We start from the raw sequence: 10,076 nt of genomic DNA, 5'->3' as shown, positions 1-10,076 counted from the left end.
ATGGGAATTAAAGCCTGAAAGCACCAATTGGAAAGACTTTTGAGGTCAAGGTGCTGGAAGAGGATCCTAGGTTCACAGAGAGCTTGTTGGAAAGACCCACAGGGTCCTAGAGGGTGCACCAGCCCACACACCCAGGAACCAGCACCAGAAGAGCCCAATTTGCTTGCGGGAAGAAGCAGAGGGGACCAAAATCCCAGAGAGAGTGAAACAAACGCCATTGCCCCTCTCTGACCCCGCCCCCACATGCAGCATCACAACCCAGCTACTGGATCACCCCACCCTCATGAACACCTAAGGCCCCGCCCCTCATACTTAACAGGCAGGAACAGACTAAAGCATTATGGCTCAAGAACAGCTCAAAGCCCCAGAGCCAGTACTTCTAAGTGACCAAGAGATAGCCAACCTTTCAGATGCACAGTTCAAAATAGTGGTGATCAGGATGCTTACAGAACTGGTTGATTTTAGTCATAAATTAGAGGAACAAATGAAGGCTAAACCAATTGAACTGAAGGGAAATGTACAGGAAACCAATAGTGATGGAAAGGAAACTGGGACTCAAATCAAGGGAGTGGACCAGAAGGAAGAAAAAAATTATCAAACAGAAAAGAATGAAGAAACGAGAATTCAAAAAAATGAGGAGAGGCTTAGAAACCTCCAGGACATCTTTTTTTTTAAGATTTTATTTATTTATCTTAGAGGGGAAGGGAAGGAGAGAGAGAGAGAGAGAAATATCAATGTATGGTTGCCTCTCGTGCGTCCCCTGCTGGGAACCAGGAACTGGCCTGCAACCCAGGCATCTGCCCTGACTGGGAATCGAACTGCAATCATGTAGTTCGCAGGCCCGTGCTCAATCCACTGAGCTGCACCAGCTAGGGCCCTCCAGGACATCTTTAAATGTTCTAACGTCCGAATTATAGGGGTACCAGAAGGGAAAAGAGGAAGAGCAACAAGTGGGAAACTTATTTGAACAAATCATAAAGGAGAACTTCCACAATCTGGCAAAGGAAATAGACTTCCAGGAAATCCAGGAAGCTCAGAGAGTCCCAAAGAAGTTGGACCCAAGGAGGAACACACCAAGGCACATCATAATTACATTAGCCAAGATGTAAACGAGGGAGAGAAGCCTAGAAACAGCAAGAGATAAGGGGACAGTCACCTACAAAGGAGTTCCCAACAGACTGTCAGCTGATTTCTCAAGAGACCTTGCAGGCAAGAAGGGGCTGGAAAGAAGTATTCCAAGTCATGAAATCCAAAGACCTACATCCAAGATTGCTCTATCCAGCAAAGCTTTCATTTAGAATGGAAGGGCAGATAAAGTGCTTTTCAGATAAGGTCAAATTCAAGAAGTTCATTATTACCAAGCCCTTATTATATGAAATGTTAAAGGGACTTATCTAAGAAAAAGAAGATAAAAAATATGAACAGTGAAAGGACAACAAACTCACATCTAAAACAACCACACCTGAAACAAAAGCAATCTAAGAGGACAGCTAGATCAGGAGTGGAAGCATAGAAATGGAGATCACGTGGAGGGGTAACAATAGGGGAGTGGGAGGAGGAGAAGCGGGGAGAAGGTACAGAAAATAAGTAGCATAGATGGTAGGTAGAAAATAGACAGAGGGGAGGCCAAGAATAGTATGAGAAATGTAGAATCCAAAGAACTTGTGACACATGGATATAAACGAAAAGGAGGGGGAGTGGTGGGGGAGGGGTGTGCAGGGTGGAGGGGAATGAAGGGGAATAGGACAACTGTAATGTCATAATAAAAATATATTTAAAAAAATGAATTCCATATATATATATATATATATATATATATATATATATATATATATACACTATTACAGTTGTTCCCACTTTTCCCCTTTTGCCTCCCTTCACCCAGCACCCCATACTCCCTCAGGAAATCCCCACACCATTATTCATGGCCCTGTGTCATGCATGTAAGTTCTTTGTTTGCTCCATTTCCTATACTGTACTTTATAACTCGTGGCATTTCTGTAACTACCACTTAATGCCCTCACTGCTTCACCCATTTCCTATATTCTCCTCACATTTGGAAACCATCAAAATGCTCTCCAAATCCATGATCATGTCTCTGTTTGTCATTTGCTTAGTTTGGTTGTTCAGATTTGTTGTTGCTAGATCTGTATTTATTGCCATTTTATTGTTCATAGTTCTGATCTTCTTTTTCTTAAATAAGTCCTTTAACGTTTCATATAATAATGGTTTGGTGACAGTGAACTCCCCTAGTTTTTTCTAGTCTGGAAAGCTGTTCATGTGCCCTTCAATTCTAGTAATGAACTATAGAAATGATCCCTGAAAGTATAGTCTTCCTTCAATTCTAAATGATATAATTTTTGGGTAGAGCAATCTTGGTTGCAGGTGCCTGCTCTTCATCACTGAATAATTCTTGCCAATCCCTGCTAGCCTGCAAAGCTTCTTTTGAGAAAACAGCTGACAATCTCATGGGAATTCCCCTGTGAGTAACTAACTGCTTTTCTCTTGCTGCTTTTAAGGCTCTCTCTTTATCTTTAACCTTTGGTTCTTTAATTATGATGTGACTTTGTGTGGTTCTCTTTGCATCAATTTTATTTGGGACTCTCTGTGCTTCCTGGACTTGCTTGTCTATGTCCTTCACCAAATTAGAAAGATTTATTTCATTATTTTTCAAATACATTTCCAATTTCTTACTCTTTCTCTTTTTCTTCTGGCACCCCTAGCACATTGGATGTTGGAATGCCTGAATGTTGGAATGCCTGAAGTTGTCCCAGAGGTTCCTTATACTATCCTCATTTTTTAAAAAATCTTTTTTTCTTCTTGTTGTTCTGATTAGTTGTTTTTTTAATCTTTTCTTGAGTTCTACCTCATTGTTTTTATTCTCAGCTTCAACAACTCTACTGTTGAATCCTTGTATATTGTTCTTTATTTCCATTAGTATATCCTTCACTTCTGCCTGGGTCTTCACTTGATCTTAGCTAAAAGGCCAAGAAGCGATCTGCCTGGGTCTTTATCATGCTGTTGAGCTCCTCACTAAATTCTTTGAGCATCCTTATAACTGGTGTTTTGAATTTGGAATCTGGTAGTTTGATCATCTTCATTTTGTTTAAATTTTTTTTACGGAGTTTTGATTATGTTCATTCATTTTGTCAGTCTCCTTGTGTTTGTTCTTATGTATTTGGTAGAGTTGCTATGACTCTCTGTCTTCATAGCATGGACTAATGTAGTAGGTGTCTTGTAGGGTCCAGTGGCACAGCCTTTCCTATCACCCAAACTGGATACTTGAGGTGAGCCCTCTGTGTGGGCTGAGTACACCCTCCTTTTGTAGTTGAGCTTTGATGGCTGTTGGCAGGTCAGTGGAAGGAAGTTACCCAGACCACCCAGTTGCAAGGACTGTCTGTGGCTGCTGACCACCAACCTCCACTCTCTGTGCTAGATCAGCTGTGCAGAGGCAGGGGGTGGTGTTCTGACATGGTCTGTAACTATCCAGTGGTTGTGCAGGCTCTGGAGTTTCCTGGGTGGTGGAGGCCAAGGTCACCCCCTCTTGTGTTCTGCCCAGGGCCATCCTGCATGAGCTATAAAGCACTCTGAGATGGCTGCTAGTTGTGCTGGCCTTAGAGATTCCCAGGTGAAGCCAAGCTGTGAATTTAGGCTGGCTGCTGCCAGTGCTGGGCCTGGGGCCTCTTAGAGGTCTAGGGCTTGGTGCCTCCTGAGGCTGGCTGTGGCTTATTTGAGAGGATTTAGGAAGGCGTGAAACCCCAGCAGAGACCAACCATTCATATGGAAAAGCCACTGTTAATGGTTTGGGTGGGCTGTAAGTTGGGTGGTTCAGAGCCTCAGGAATTCACTAGGGTGGAGCAAACTGTGTGAACCAGTTTGAGACTCTTATGGAGTCTCAGATATGGCCCCTTCCTGCCAGATCTGTGGCTCTGTGGGGAGAGAGCTCAGAAAAGGAACAATAGCCACTGCCCACTTTTCTGTCTGGGAGAAAGCTGTGCCCTAGCTTTCATCTGGATACCAGACAGTTTTATTTTATTATATATATATTTTTAATTTAATTCTTATTCAAGTACAGTTTTCTGTTTTATATTCCCAGCCCTGCCCCCCCCCAGTGCTCCCCACCTCCCTCCCATTTCTGCCCCCAACCTTAATATTGTCCATGTGTCCTTTATACTTATTCATGTGAGTCCCTCCCCTTTTCCCCTATGAGTCTCTCCCCTCTCCCCTCTGGGCCCTGACAGCCTGTTCCATATTTGAGTGTCATTGGTTGTATTTTGCTTGCTTGTTTGGTTTGTTTAGATTCCTGTTAATGGTGAGATCATATGGTATTTGTCTTTCACCGCCTGGCTTATTTCGCTCAGCATAATGCTTTCCAGTTCCATCCATGATGTTGCAAAAGGTAGGAGCTCCTTCTTCCTTTCTGCAGCATAGAATTCCACTGTGTAAATGTACCATAGCTTTTTGATCCAGTCATTTACAGATGGGCATCTAGGTTGCTTCCAACTCTTGGCTATCTTGAATTGTGCTGCTATGAACATTGGGGTGCATAGGTTCTTTTGGATTGGTGTTTCAGGGTTCTTAGGATATATTCCTAATAGTGAAATTACTGGGTCAAAAGGCATGTTCATTTTTAGTTTTCTTAGAAAGTTCCATACTGTTTTCCATAGTGGTTGTACCAGTCTGCAATCCCACCAACAGTGAACTAGGGTCCCCTTTTCCCCACAACCTCTCCAGCACTTGTTGTTTGTTTCTTTGTTTATGATAGCCATTCTGACTGGTGTAAAGTGGTAACTCATTGTGGTTTTAATTTGCATCTCTCTGATAGCTAGCAATATCAAGCATCTTTTCATGAGTCTCTGGATCCTCTGTATGTCCTCCTTGGAGAAATGTCTGTTCAAGTCCTTTGCCCATTTTTTAATTGGGTCTCTTGTCTTCTTTGAGTGGAGTCGAGTGAGTTCTTTGTATATTTTGGAGATTAAACCTTTGTCTGAGGTATCATTGGCAAATATGTTTTCCCAAGCTGTTGCTTCTCTTTTTATCTTGATACTGTTTTCCTTAGCCATGCAGAAGCTTTTAATTTTGATGAGATCCCATTTGTTATTCTTTCCTTTATGTCCCTTGCTCTAGGGGACATATCAGTAAAAATCTTGCTGCGTGGAATATCTGATATTTTCCTGCCAATGTTCTCCTCTAGGGCTTTAATGGATACCAGTTCCTCTCTATATGCCACTGGTGCCTTTCAAGCTGCTACCCTGGTACTTGAACTCGGAGGGAGTGAGTCTGAATAAGTCTGTGTATGGGCCCTTTAAAAGGACCTTTTTGGAAATCCAGTAGTTCCTTTCACCTACTCTGACCGTGCTGGTTTTTACAACTAGTAGTTATGGGGGCTTATCTTCCTGGCACTGAAAACCTGGGCTGGGGGGTGTGGCATGGGCCTAGGATACCTTGCTCATGATATATCCCTCCCAAATTTATCCACTGCATCTGTGTGTGGGCCAGCCTGTTCTACATCTCCACATTTCCTACCAGTCTGGATGGATGTGATTTCTTTAATTCTGTAGTTGTCAGATTTCCATTCAACTCGATTTCTGATGGTTTTGAGTGATGGTTGTTCTCTAGTTTAGTTGTAATTTTGATGTAGTTGTGCCGGTTAACCTACATCTGCATCTGGACCAGAAGTCCAATTTATTTCTAATAGCTCAAAACTGGAAACAGCCCAAGTGTTCATTAGCAGATGAATGGCTAAACAAATTGAGCTATACCCATACAATAGAATACTATTAAACAATACAAAGAGTGAACTCTGGATACACACAACATGGATAGATCTCAGAATAATTGTGTGAGTGAAAGAAGCCAGCCACAAAGTTTGCACACTGTTGATTCAATTTGTATAAAATTGTAAAATTGCAAATTTATAGTAATGGAAAGCAAATCAGTCATTGTCTAAGAATGGAGGTATAGGAAGGAATAATGGAAATTATATATATAATATTTTAAATTCTTATTTAAGGATACGTTCACTGACTTGAGAGAGAGAGAAACATCAGAGCAAAAACATTGATTGGCTGCCTCCTATACATGCACCCTGCCTGGGAATTGAACCTGCAACCTACCTATGTGCCCTGATCAGAAATTGAAACCACAATCTTTTGGTGCATGAGATGATGCTCCAATTATCAAACCACCGGACCAGGGTGAATAATGGAAATGTTTATGTTTATTGCAGTGATGGTTTCACTGGTGAATTATGGGGGTGACTTTCCTTGCAAGTCCCCCCGTGTGCCATGGATGAGAGTAAACATGACTGAGAAATGATGTGATCTGTCTGGGGAGGAGAAGTGGCCAGTTTCCCAGAGGAAAAAGACATTGAGCCCCTTCCTCCAAGGGCTTTTATTGGATTGTAATACGCAAGAATATAGGGCAACAAGGATCAAATAGTAGATAACATTTCAAAGAAATCTGTGGGCTTAGTCTGAGTTAGAGTCTGTCAGGAACAGTTTTAGGGTTTCCTGCTCAAACCCTTAACATGAATGAAAGCACTCTTAGTTGAGCAGATTTCACAGGTTTATTTAGGAAGTCTTTGTGATGCCAGATTCTTCCCCAGGACATGCTCTAGCAAGGCAAGGTGCTGTACCTCTCCCCATCAGGTATTCAGGCTTAAGGGGATTAGAGCCAGGAAGTGCTTCTCCCAGAGTACATGGAGATTTGGGCTATCCCAAAGCTGAGGTGCGAGAGTCTATTGCTCTTTGTTGCAACGCCCCCACCCCCAAGTCCTTCCATTAATGGCCTCCCAAGTGGTCTTCTCTGGCCTAGGTTGCCCCTCCTCTGAGGGGTCTTACTTGCCATGGACTTCCTTCCAAACTTTGGGGACAGGGAGAAGAAACTGAGGCAGCATTTGCTACTAGAGACAAGCTTTGTCTCCTGTGGCTCACATTCCAGAGGTCCTTAGCCACAGGGGGTAGAATTACAATTCCTAGAACCAGGCAGAGTGATCCAAATCAGTGAATACATATGTCAAAACTGATCAAATTTTATACTTTAAACATGTGATTTAGTGTATTTCAATTATGGCTTAATAAAGTTGTTCTTTTAATTTAAAAAGAAGATTGGATTAGGATTAAGTTGGCAAGCAGTCTTTGTGTGCCTTTGGACAAGTCTTTTTTACTTCTATGTGTCTTCACATTTTTGTTTTGTCTTCACAAAACAAAACATTTTTGTTTTGAAATTGAAAGAGATCAGATAGGTTTCTAATTTCCTGCTCTTTTTCTTTTTCTGGCACCCCTATGATGTGAATGTTGGAACACTTGTAGTTGTCCCAGAGGCTCCTTACACTGTTCTCATTTTTTTGGATTCTTTTTTCTTCTTCTCATTCTGATTTGTTGTTTTTTGCTTCCTTATGTTCCAAATCACTGACTGGATTCTCTTGGCATTATCCACTCTACTGTTGTTTCCCTGTAAATTGTTCTTTATTTCAATTAGTGTATCCTTTATTTCTGACTGGTTTGTTTTTATGGTGTTGAGGTCCTCACTAAGTTCCTTGTGCATCCTTTTAACCAGTGTTTTGAACTCTGTATGTGATAGATTGCTTGCCTCCATTTTGTTTAGTTCTTTTTCTGGAGTTTCGATCAGTTCTTTTGGGGCATGTTTCTTTGCCTCTGCATTTTGTTAGCCTTCATGTGTTTGTTTCTATGTATTAGATAGAGCTGCTATGATTCCCTGTATTAACTCTAAAGAAATCTGCAGATGGCTGCTACTTGAGCTTGGCTTGGAGGTTCCCAGGTGAAGCAAAGATGTGAATCTAGTCTGGTTGCTGCTTGGTTAGGTGCATCTGTAATTTATATGTTGCCAAGTTAATTTCCATAAAGGTTGCACTAATTAGCAACTCTCATGAGGAATGGATAAACATACTTTCTCCCTTAACCCCTCCCCATGTATGTAATATGTTAGTAAACTCTGGCTCTTTGGAAATCTAATAAATGAAAATAGGTCTTTATGTAGTTTCAATTTGAATTACTCAGAAATGCATGAGGTGGAGTATTTTTTTCACATTTTAAGTATATTTTTTAAAATAGGGAGTCAAATTACAAATACCATTTTATAACTCTTTTTGTCTATGTAAGCAACATATAATGATATACTTCAATATTATACAATATTTTCTACAATAAATGTTATATGGTATACTATTCTAGTGTATCTCTGTATCAAAAATTACTTAATTAATTCCCTATTATTGTGTATGTATGTTGTTTTCTACATTTATGCTTCTAAAATAATGCTAAGATAACTGTAAAGATAAATCTTTATGCATATTTGGATAGAAATTAACTCTGTGGGGGTTTTTTTAGATTTCAAAGGTGAATTCTAAGTCACTGGAATCATATCAATACCCTACCTTCTATATCTCTTATTGCCCATAAAAATATGATTGCCTATGATTTTAAGAAAGTTACTTCTCAAGAGTTGAAGTTTGACTTAGATTTTTTTCCTGGACTACATCCCAATTTTCCTGTAATGAAATTTATTTGTCTCTGAAATCAACTGTGCCATATACTATAACATATTGTGAGTATGAGTGAATGGTATTGCTGTGGCAGACCAGTGGGTAACATATTTTTGCACAGTTGGGGTCTTGTATCTCTCCATTTACAGCCTATATCCATATGTAGGGCTACAAAGAATAAAAACAACCAATACAGAATGCTGAAAATGTATTAACTCATCTATTCTCTTCAACAAAGAATTAATGGGAGGATACCACAATAAACAGATATTGCTACTATAACACTGTGCACCAAACTACCCCAAATCTCAGTGCTTTAACAATAGCAAGCATTTAATTCTGTTTTGTTACTGGATCTACATTTCACTAGGGTTCCACTGTGTATGAATGAACTTGATTCCAATCTATATGTTGAGTCTATATTTACTCCATGTTTTTCTCATGCTCATTTAAATCAGCAGCTTTCTGTGGAGTGTTCCTCATTTGATAACTAACAACGTAAGAGGCAAGCCAACTCTTACAAGCACATCTATGGCTTCTGTTAACATTTTATTGATCAAAGGAAGTATGTCAATAATGAAGTCTGATATTAACAAGGCAGGGAAGTGTGTTTCACTCATAATGGGAGAGAACTATTAAGTGACATGTATGCTTCTACCACAAGAGAGTGAAGAACTCGGACCAAAAATTTAATCTACCATAGATCCCTTTGAAGAATGGATGAGTAAGTGGTACATTTCAAAGGTTTTGTTTAGAGACCAAAGTCATTGCTTTTTTGTTAACATTGTGTCTGAAATCCTATAGGTCAAAAAGTTCCATTAAAGATCTTTTTAATGTTAGATGCAGTTAATTTGAAAGAGTCAGTTAGGACCTAAAGAAGATCCAAATATTTGAGGGAAAAGCCCTGCTTATATAATAATTGTGTTATACTAGAGAAGAAAGTAAGGCATTTATAGAAATAATTCTATAGTAATATATAAGATGGTAAGTGCTCTTCAAAGACCACTTGTAAGTTAAAGGGTAGAGAGATTTAATATATAATAATTGGGCTTCTTTGTTTTAGTCTTCCAGTTATTAAGCTCTTATACAATGAAAAGTGTAGAAGAAATTAGCAAATAGCTAATTTTGGAAAAAAATTTATTTCCCAGAAATAATACAGATGTACTTTTTATTGTGCATATTTTAAAAGAAGACTTTAGGAGTGCCACAGTTTCAGAAATACAGATTAATTTGTTTCTTAAGCCTTCTGTCTTTCAACAAATTGAACAGTCTCGAGTGTCAAATTAAAAGAAAGAAAAAATGTACTACCATGAAGAGTCTTATTAATAAAATTTTAAGACAATGAGATTTATTGTTGAGAAATTTAAAAATCCCTCTGTCTGGGAATGAATTAAAAAATGTGAAGTTATATAAATGAATACAAAGTATATCTCTCTAAAAAGAATTCAATTTGGGTTACTTCTTTTAAAAACAAAAGTAAATTGCTCACCTGTGAATGAAGAAAACCATCGATAATTGTTAGTCTTGATATGAAAAATATAGCAATTCAAAAAAATCTTAATGATAATCT

General features: G+C 39.3%; 1 pseudogene; it reads right to left on the bottom strand.

Annotated features, from left to right (window-relative positions):
- Positions 1 to 2,243: 2,243 nt before the first annotated feature.
- LOC118983717 (uncharacterized) lies at positions 2,244 to 2,335 on the bottom strand (annotated as a pseudogene).
- Positions 2,336 to 10,076: the final 7,741 nt, after the last annotated feature.

Source organism: Sturnira hondurensis, unplaced genomic scaffold (genome assembly GCF_014824575.4).
Source record: "Sturnira hondurensis isolate 20B ecotype Veracruz unplaced genomic scaffold, ASM1482457v3 Scaffold0002840, whole genome shotgun sequence".
Lineage (NCBI taxonomy): Eukaryota > Metazoa > Chordata > Mammalia > Chiroptera > Phyllostomidae > Sturnira > Sturnira hondurensis.
This window is presented reverse-complemented; position numbering and strand designations above follow the sequence as displayed.